The sequence below is a fragment of the Marmota monax genome, unplaced genomic scaffold, assembly GCF_021218885.2.
Source record: "Marmota monax isolate L192 unplaced genomic scaffold, Marmota_monax_Labrador192_F-V1.1 WCK01_AAM20220418_F8-fsc00291, whole genome shotgun sequence".
In the NCBI taxonomy this organism is placed as follows: Eukaryota; Metazoa; Chordata; class Mammalia; order Rodentia; family Sciuridae; genus Marmota; species Marmota monax.
The window spans coordinates 857,564-867,082 of record NW_026693329.1 but is presented as its reverse complement, the minus strand read 5'-3'; the positions used below and the strand labels follow the sequence as shown (position 1 = coordinate 867,082).

General features: G+C 41.9%; 1 long non-coding RNA gene across 4 annotated transcripts in view; it reads left to right on the top strand.

Annotated features, from left to right (window-relative positions):
- The window catches only part of LOC124101041 (uncharacterized), a 49,838-nt gene extending 41,409 nt beyond the window's left edge, over window positions 1-8,429 (top strand). For 3 of the 4 annotated variants that reach the window (XR_009228011.1, XR_009228010.1, XR_009228009.1), the window contains one exon: window positions 4,767-6,624. This is a non-coding gene — a long non-coding RNA (uncharacterized LOC124101041). Of the gene's footprint in view, window positions 1-4,766; window positions 6,625-7,227 lie in introns of those variants that run through there. The other variant, XR_006854513.2, reaches the window with a different exon arrangement.
- The last annotated feature ends 1,090 nt before the right edge of the window (window positions 8,430-9,519 follow it).

The following is a 9,519-nucleotide window of genomic DNA, read 5'->3' as shown; positions in this document are numbered from 1 at the left end:
ACATTCTGACCGGCCAAGAATGAGAGTCCAGTCGTTCCACCTTCTCGTCAACCCTGGGTACCGTCGGTCTTTTTCATTGTAGCCCAGGTGTGCAGTGGTACCTCGTTAAGGTTTTTATATTTCTCCCTGTCGACACTGAGCCTCTTTCTTGGGCTCATTTGCCATCCACATTAGGGTATTTGATGAAGAACCTGTTCAAATCTTTTGTCCGTTTTTGAAAAAGTGGATTGTTTATATTCTTCTTATTGGATTTTGAGAGCTCTTTATATATTCTGGATGAAATCTATTTCAAACAATTAGAGCTTTAATAGGTATACATGCAAAGGGGTATATTTTGACATACATGCATGGAATTTGATTTCAATCCCCATCCCCCTCCGACTTCCCTCCCCCTCCCTCCTCTCCTTCCTCTACTGATTATAAATGATTTGCAAATATTTCCTTCTGTTCTGAGGCTTATCTCTTCACACTCTTAACAGCATCTACTGAAAAGCAAAAATTTTTAATTTGGACGAAATTAATTTATCTTTTTAAAAATTTTCTGGTTTATGCTTTCAGTGTTGTATCTAAGAAGTCTTTGCCTAACCAAAAAAAATTTTTTTTTCAAATGTTTTCTTCTTAGAAATTTTGGCTTTAGGTTTTACATTTAGGTCTATGATCCTTTTGGGGGGTATATGGTATAGGATATGGACCCAAATTATCATTACTATTTTTTTTTTTTTGCATACGGATTTCAAATTGCTCCAGAACCATTAAATAATCCTTAGCTGGGCATGGTGGCACATGCCTTGTAATTCTAGCTACTCAGAAGGCTGAGAAGGAGGATCACAAGTCCAAGGCCAGCCTCAGCAACTTATCGAGACTTTGTCTCAAAGTAAAAAACAATAGTGCTGAGGATGTGGCTCAGTGGTTAAGCACCCCTGAGTTCAATCCTCAGTACCAAAAAAGGGAGGGAGGGAGGGAGGGAGGGAGGAAGGAAGGGAGGGAGGGAGGGAGGGGAAATTGAAAAAAGAAAAGAAAAAAATGATTCCTTATCAATTGCCTTTGCACCTTGTTGAAAATGACTTGTCCAGATGTTGGGTTCCATTTCTAGAGTCTTTATTCTGCCCCATACTAAAACCACACCCTTTTTTATATAATTTTATTTTTTAGTTTTAGACGGACACAATACCTTTATTTTACTTATTTTTATGAGGTGCTGAGGATCGAACCCAGGGCCTCACACGTGCTAGGCAAGCGCTCTACCCCTGAGCCACAGCCCCAGCCCAAACACACCCTTTTTTCTAGTCTAGTTTTAAGGCTAGTTCTAAAGGAGGCAATTCGAGCCTCCAACAGCTCTTTGACAACTTGATATTGAGGTTTCTGATCTATAAGCATAGTCTATCTCTCCTTTTACTTAAGATTTTTATTTATTTTTATCTATTTTTTTAGGTGTAGATGTGGGACACAACACAATGCCTTTATTTTTATGTGGTGCTGAGGATCGAACCCGGGTCCCACCCGCGCTAGGCGAGTGCTCTACCGCTGAGCCACAACCCCAGCCCAACTTAAGATTTCTTTAACTTATCTTAGCAATGTTTTTTGTTGTTGTTGTTTTCATTATATAAGTCTTTCACACCTTTTGTCAGATTTATTCCCTTTTCATATTTTTGAGAGCCCTGCAAATTATGAGAATTTCAATTTGTTGTTTGTTATTAATATTTAGAAAAATGCAATCAATATATGATATACAAAATCCACCCATGGTGTATATTGATCCCGTGTCCTGGGATCTTATTAAAGTCCTATTAGTTCTAATAGCTTTTATGTAAATTCCATGGAATTTTCTATATATAGGATTTTCCATATAGCAATTATGTTTGTCTAAGAATAAAGACATATTTTTTTTCTTTCAAACCTGAATGATTTCTATATCTCCTTCACTCCTTATAAAAGGCTCAGGGGTCACTCCAGATAAACTGGGCTAACTGGGCTGTACGAAATAACCAAAAAGAGACACAAATACCTTTTATTTTGGGCTCCCTGTGACGGCTCCTCTGACCTTAAGGGTCCGCAGGAAGAGAGAGAGCGAGAGAGCACGCACTGACCCCTTTTATTGAGGAGAAGCTACCTCAAAGTAATAAAAGCCATATATATATATATATATATATATATATATATATATATATATATATATATATAAAACAACCCTACAACATAATGCATGGTGAAAGCCCTTCTTTAAGATCAGAAATAAAGTTAGTATGTCCATTTTCACCACTTCCTATTGAACATAATATTGGAAGTTCTAGCCAGAGCAATTAGACAAGAAAAAGAAATAAAAAGAATCCAAATTGGAAAAGAAGTAAAATTATCTCTGTTTGCTGATGATGATCTTATATGTAAAGATCTTGATTCCATAAGATAAACTGTTAGAACTAATAAATGAATTCCTCAAGGTAGCAGGATACAAAAGTCAACATGCGAAAATCAGTTACATGTTCACACACCAACAATAAACCATTTGAAAAGAAAATTACAAACGGCATCAAACAGAATAAAATACTCAATTAACCAAGGAGATGAAATGAAAGATTTGTACAATAAAACTATAAAATAATGCAGAAAGAAATTAAATGAATGATGTTAAGGAAAACACTTCTCATATTCATGGATTGGAAGAGTTGACATCCATACGGAATTGTGGATTACCAAAAACCCTCTTAAGATTCCTGTTTAGACTAATATTCTGTTCATGATGATACACGTCTATTTCTAAGATGATTGCTATCATCTAAATATTTCTATCCACCCCAAAAATACATGTTGAAACCTAATCCCTGGTATGATAGTGTTAAGATGTGAGACTTTGGGGATAATTAGGTCACGAAGGCATGCCCTCTCATGAATAAGATTAGAAGTGGCCTTAGGGAGCATGTTCTTTCTCTCTGCAATGTGAAATCTAAGCAAGAAGGTACCATTTAGAAAACATAAAGTGAGACCTGACCAGACAAAATACTGCAGAGAGAAATTAAATGAAAGATGTTAAGGAAAACACATCTCATATTCATGGATTGGAAGAGTTGATATCCACATGGAATTGTGGATATCAATGACACCTTGATCACTTCTTGATAAATTCATTCCTTCATTAATAACCTAGGTCTTTTCTAACGTGCAACTCAAAACTTTTCCAGCCTCTACCTATTACACGTTTCCAAAGCCACTGCCACGTTTTGGGGGGTATTTGTTATAACAGCATCCCACTTTGCAGTGCCCAAATCTGAGTCGGTTTGCTCCGGTGGTGTCTCATTCTATTTTGTGCTACCATAACAGAATACTGCAGACCCAGCAATTGATAATGGACAGACATTTATTGGCTCATAGCTCTAGAGCCCAGAATTCTAAAATAGGAGGGTTGTATCTGATGAGATGAGAGAGAGAGAGAGAGAATTTTTTAATATTTATTTTTTAGTTTTCGGTGGACACAACATCTTTATTCTATTTGTATGCGGTGCTGAGGATCAAACCCAGCACCCAGCGCATGCCAGGCGAGCACTCTACCGCTTGAGCCACATCCCCAGCTCCTCATCTTTTTATAAGGCACATACTCTTGGGATAAGGAACCTACTCCCATGATAACGCCATTAATCCAGGCGTGAGGACAGAACCCTGGTGACCTAGTCACGTCTTAAAGTTCCCACCTCTTAACCCAGTTAAAAATGGCAACTAATTTTGATGTAAATTTGGGAGGGGGTGCAGATGTTCAAACGATGATATCAGGCTGCCATAACAAAAAGATTGGATGGCTGAAACAAGAGAAATTTATTTTCTCACAGTCCTGGAACTTAGAAGTTGAGGATAAAGGTGTTCGTAGAGTTGATCTCTTCCAAGGCCTTGTTCTTTGGCCTTGTGAGTGGCTACAAGGCCAAGTGGCTGTCCCTCGGTGCGCATCTGTGCCCTAATTCCCTCTTCTTAAAAGGACACAAGCCAGACAAGATTAGGGCCCACCTCCAACCACCTGATTGAACTCTAATTACCTCCTTAAAGACCTTATCTCCAAATATAACTACATACTGACGTCCTGGAGGTTAGAACTCCAACGTATGGATTCGGTAGGGCTATGGCTCAGCTCCTGACACCCCATTCCTAAGCTCCGGATGGCTGAGGCTGGAGAACTGAGGCTGGTAGCTCACTACTGGCCCTGAAAATCTTCTGCTCCAAAATAATATGCTTGATTTCTGCTCTACTTCACCGGCCAAAGCCAGTCCCATGGCCATGCCTTCTCTTCAGAGGGATGGGGAAATGCTATTCTCATATGATCCTTCAAGGAAGACAACTAGGACTTCATATAAAGCCCCTAATGATTACCAGTGTCTAGCATGGAGCCCCAGTAACTCCCTTTGTAGGTGGTCTGCCAAGATGGCCACCGGTCATTCTCGTCCTCTCTGGCCCTCTCCCCATCAAGAAATAGAGTCTAGGGCTGGGGATGTGGCTCAAGCGGTAGCGCGCTCGCCTGGCATGCGTATGGCCCGGGTTCGATTCTCAGCACCACATACAAACAAAGATGTTGTGTCCACTGAGAACTAAAAAAAAATAAATATTAAAATTCTCTCTCTCTCTCTCTCTCTCACTCTCTCTTAAAAAAAAAGAAATAGAGTCTATTCTCTTCCCTTGGAATTTGGATTGTCTTATAGTTTGCTTTATTCAACAGACTCTACAGGAGTTAATGTTCTAGATCTTTCCACCCTCAGACTCCAGAGGTCTGATAACTTCTGCTTTTGCAGAAGGAAACCCATGTATGATGAAGACATTCTAGACACATGAGGCAGCTCTCCGACATCATGAAAAGACTGAACCCCAGCCAGCCCTGACGGCTCTTTGAGCCACCCAACGGAGGCACCCGACATGTGACCGAGGCCACCTTTATTCTTCCAGCCCTACAGAGTCAACCTCGCTCACACCAGGCAGAGCAGAGACTCATGTTGAAATTTACCTCACCCCCACGGTGAGGGATCAAGAGGTGAGACCCGGTGGACGCATGAAGAGGAAATCAGGTCATTTAATGGATTAAATGCATTCATGGATTAATGGATTATTGCAGATGCATAAAACCTAATCCCAAACTGGCTTGAACCCATTTTTGTGTGGGGGGGGTGCACCATTGGACAGGGACGACGTCAGGCATGGCTGGATCCCGATCCACCTCTTAGGTTTGCTTCCCCCGGAGATTTCAAGCTGCATGTTTGTGACTGGCCCAGTTTGGGTCCTGTGTGCATTCCCGGGCCCACGGATGTTGTCAGAATAGAGAGCAGTTTGATTAGCCAACCTGGGGTGGTGATTCCCTCCAGACCCAGGGGTGGACCCAACATACTGCAGGGACTGAAAACACGGGCGTGTGTTCTCAGATGGCAATCAAGAGCTCTTTCAGAAAAGGTGTGTGAGATTAGCACCCTTCCTGACCCCAACCCTCCCTTCCCATTTGGCCTGCCTCTGCTCTCTCCCAAATACCTCATTGCCTCCCCACCCTCAGCTTGAGCAGGTCCCTCCTCCACTTGGAATGTCTTCCATACCAGTGGAAGACAGCTGGGTTGCCGCCGAGGCTGGCCTCAAGCTTCTGTGATCCTCCTGCCTCAGCCTCCTCAGCAGCTAGGATTACAGGCATGCACCACAGCACTCAGCTACATTAAGCATCTTGAGATGACGATCTTGCATTGTCCCCGGGAGCCCTAAGTGCAGTCACATGCATACTTACAAGGGGGAGGTAGAGAGAGAGTCCTTGACACAGACAGAAGAATCAGAGACAACATGACCGTGGGGACAAAGTCTGCAGCCACCAAACAGGCTCCCCTTGAGCCTCAGCAGGAGCATGGCCCTGAGGATGCCTTGATTTTGACCATGGGATACTGATTTAAGTCTTTTGACCTCCAGAACTGCAAGAGAATAAATGCTTGTTGTTTTAAGCCCCTGGATTAGAGAAATTTGTCATGGCAATCCTAGGACACGAATATGGCTTTCCACGTTATGAAGAATGCGATGTTAACGCCTGTAGGACCTGTGGTCTGACTCCTGCTCCTGCTCGCGCTCACAGAGGACATCCGACTGCAGCTTGAACACTGCTGCCCCAGGGCCTTTGCACTTATTCCCTCAGTCTGGCATGCTCTATCTTTGGGTTATTCCATTATCTCCTTAGGGGAGATCTTCCCTGACTAAAACAGCACTGCCCCACCCCCAGTCCCTTGTCATTTTTTTTTTTAAGTTCCCTTGATTTTCTTTCTTTTTTTTTTTAAAGAGAGAGAGAGAGACCACAGCCATGGTCAGCCAATTTGCATTGCAGAAAGTGTTTTTTTTTTTTTTTTTGAAAACTGAAATCACAGAATAAATAACCACGTGACCAACAACAGGCAGACAAAGACCCAGATTCCTGTGCCAACGGAAAAATAACGTTCTAGCACAAGTTCAAAGGCTCCACAGTGCCCCTGTGGCTAGGGGGTGCGCTCCCCAATATATATACCTCCACCCATCTACACTCACACGACCCCACCTACATACAACTCCCCACGCAAATACACACGCTCCACGTACCCATGCTCCTGGCTAAGCCCGCGGTGATTTTTCTAAGCATTTCCCTGATGACTAATGATGCTGACCATTTTTTTTTTTTACATGCCTGTTGTATATCTTCTTCGGAAAAAAAAAAAAAAAAAACTGTCCATTCAAGTCCTTGGCCCATCTTGAAGCGGGGTTGTTTAGTTTTGTTGCTGTGGAGTTATAGCAGTTCTTTATGTATGCTGGATACTAGGCCTTTTATGGGCGGTGATTTGTGGACGATTTCTCCCATTTGTGGATTGTCATTTTACTCTCTTGACAGCATCTTTTGCTTCACCCAAGTTTTCGATCATCCTGGAAGGAGAGAAAGAAGGTGTGTGGGGGGGATAAGGCACCAGGGAGAAAATCCCCAAAACATGCCCCGCAAGAACCTACTTCCTCTACCCACACCCCACTTGCCTACAATTACCACCCAGTCAATCCATTCAGATTATTAATCCACTGGATGGATGAATCCTGTGATCAGGTTGCAGCTCTCCAAATCTAATTATTTCTCCTCTGAACTTCCCAGTAATAATAGGAGCTTTTGGGGGACACCTCATATCTGAGCTATAACAGCTGCTTATGTTTTTATGGTCCTATGTATGAAATATTGCTAAATCCAAGGCACAGAATATTTACCATTGTGTTTTCTTCTAGGACTATTACAACTTAAAGTTCTAATATTTACAACTTTGGTCCATTTGGAGTAACTTCTCATATATGGAGTGAGGTAAGGGTTCAGCTTGTCTGTTGGGTGGATATCCAATCATACTAGACCTTTTATCCCTCTCAGGACTGGGAATAGATCCCAGGGGCCACTCTACCTCTGAGTCATACCCTCAGCCCTTTTTTATTTTTTTGATTTTGAGATTGGATCTCCCTAAATTGCCCAAGCTGGCCTCAAACTTTTGATTCTCCTGCCTCAGTCTCCCAAGGGATTATTATGTAATTCCTGAGATTAGAGGTAGTCACCAATGTGCCCAGTTTAGCACTGTTTTTTTTTAAAGGCTGGTCTTTCCTCTTCAAATGATCTTGATACTCCTGTTGAAAATAAATTAACCATATACATAAGAGACTCTTTTCTGAACTTAAAATCGACTCCAGTGATGTGAGTTTTTCACAAATGTCCTCTATCGTGGGCAGAAAGTTTCCTCTATTCCAAATTAATTAAGTGTTTTTAATCACAAAATGCGGTGGGTTTTGTTAAATGCTTTTTTCTGCATCAGCTGAAATCATACAGTTTCTCTCCTGCCTGCTGGTGTTGAGTGTATCACATGGATTGGGCAGTTCTGATTTCCTAAGGTAGGCTGGAAATCTGAATTCCAGTGAGGAATCTTCTGACTTTTCTTTATTATTATTATTATTATTATTACTATTATTATTATTATTTCTTTTTGTGGTGCTGGAGATCAAACCCAGGGCCTTGTGCATGCTGAGTAGGATCTCCATCACTGAGCTACACCCCCAGCCCTCTTTTTTACTTTTAAATGTTGGTGTGCATTTGTAAATTTGCTAAGGCCAAGGCCAGATCGACCCTGGGACCCCCCCCCCCAAGCTTGAAATTGCTGATTAAGAAATTTAAGCTGCGTGTGGTAGCACACACTTGTAATCCCAGGGACTTGAGAGGCTGAGGCAGGAAGATCTCAAGTTCAAGGCCAGTTTCAGCATTTATCGAGGCCCTAAGCAACTTAGCCAAACCCTGTCTCAAAATAAGAAATAAAAAAGGCTGGGGAGGGTCTGGGGTTGTGGCTCAGCGGTAAAGCACTCGCCTAGCATGTGTGAGGCCCTGGGTTCGATTCCCAGCACCATATGTAAATAAATTCATTAAATAAAGGTCCATTGAAAACTAAAAAAAAAAAAAAAAAAGGCTGGGGATGTGGCTCAGTGGCTCAGCACCTCTGGATTCAATCCCCAGTACCAAAAGAAAGAAAGAAAATTAAATGTCCTTTCTCCTTGGACTCAGGAATTACATTTCTTTCTTTTTTTTTTTTTTAGAATTTCTTTTTTTTAACATTTATTTTTTAGGTGTAGATGGACACAATACAATGCCTTTATTTTTATGTGGTGCTGAGGATCGAACCCGGGTCCCGCCCGTGCTAGGCGAGCACTCTACCGCTGAGCCACAATCCCAGCCCTCAGGAATTACATTTCTAGGAATTCATCCAGAAGATAAAATTCTTAATGTGGGTACAATTTATTTTATTTTAATAATAATAAAACATTCATTATTGTTATTATCATTCTAGTATTGGGGATTGAACCCAGGAGTGCCCTACTACTGAGCTACATCTTCACTACATTTTATGTTTTATTTTGAGACAGGGTCTCACTCAGTGCCTGGCCTTTAACTTGCAATCCTCCTGCCTTAGCCTCCCAAGTTACTGGGATTACGGGCCTGGGCCATAGTGCCTGGCCATGGGTACAATTTTTTAAGTATCCCCAAGTATTACTTTTAAAAGCTCAAAACTGGCAAGTCTCTGCATACCCAGCAAATGGGGATCCCTCCCAGGTGTCATATTGGGTCACAGCAGGGTGAGTATTTTGCAGTCACATAGGATGACTCTCATGAAGACCGCGGAACGCCATCAACCGATGACATAATAGTAACAATCGTCATTGAACATAACTGGAGTTGTGATATGCAAAATGTATATACCTTCCCCGATGACAACCAGAAGAGGGACTTCCCAAGGCCTTTCTATTAGTTTGGTTTGACAATAAGACATTTCCTACTGCTCCTTCCTCTTTTCCTCTTTTTTCCCCCAAATTTAGCATAAGAAGCTGATAAAACTTTTTTTTTTTTTTTTTTGGTAGGGGCAGAGGGTACTAGGGATTGAACCCAGGGTCGCCTAACCACTGAGCAACCTCTCCAGCCCTTTATTTTTTTTTATTTTGAGACAGGGTCTGGCTAAGTTGCTTAGGGATCTTGCTAAATTGCCGAGGCTGGCC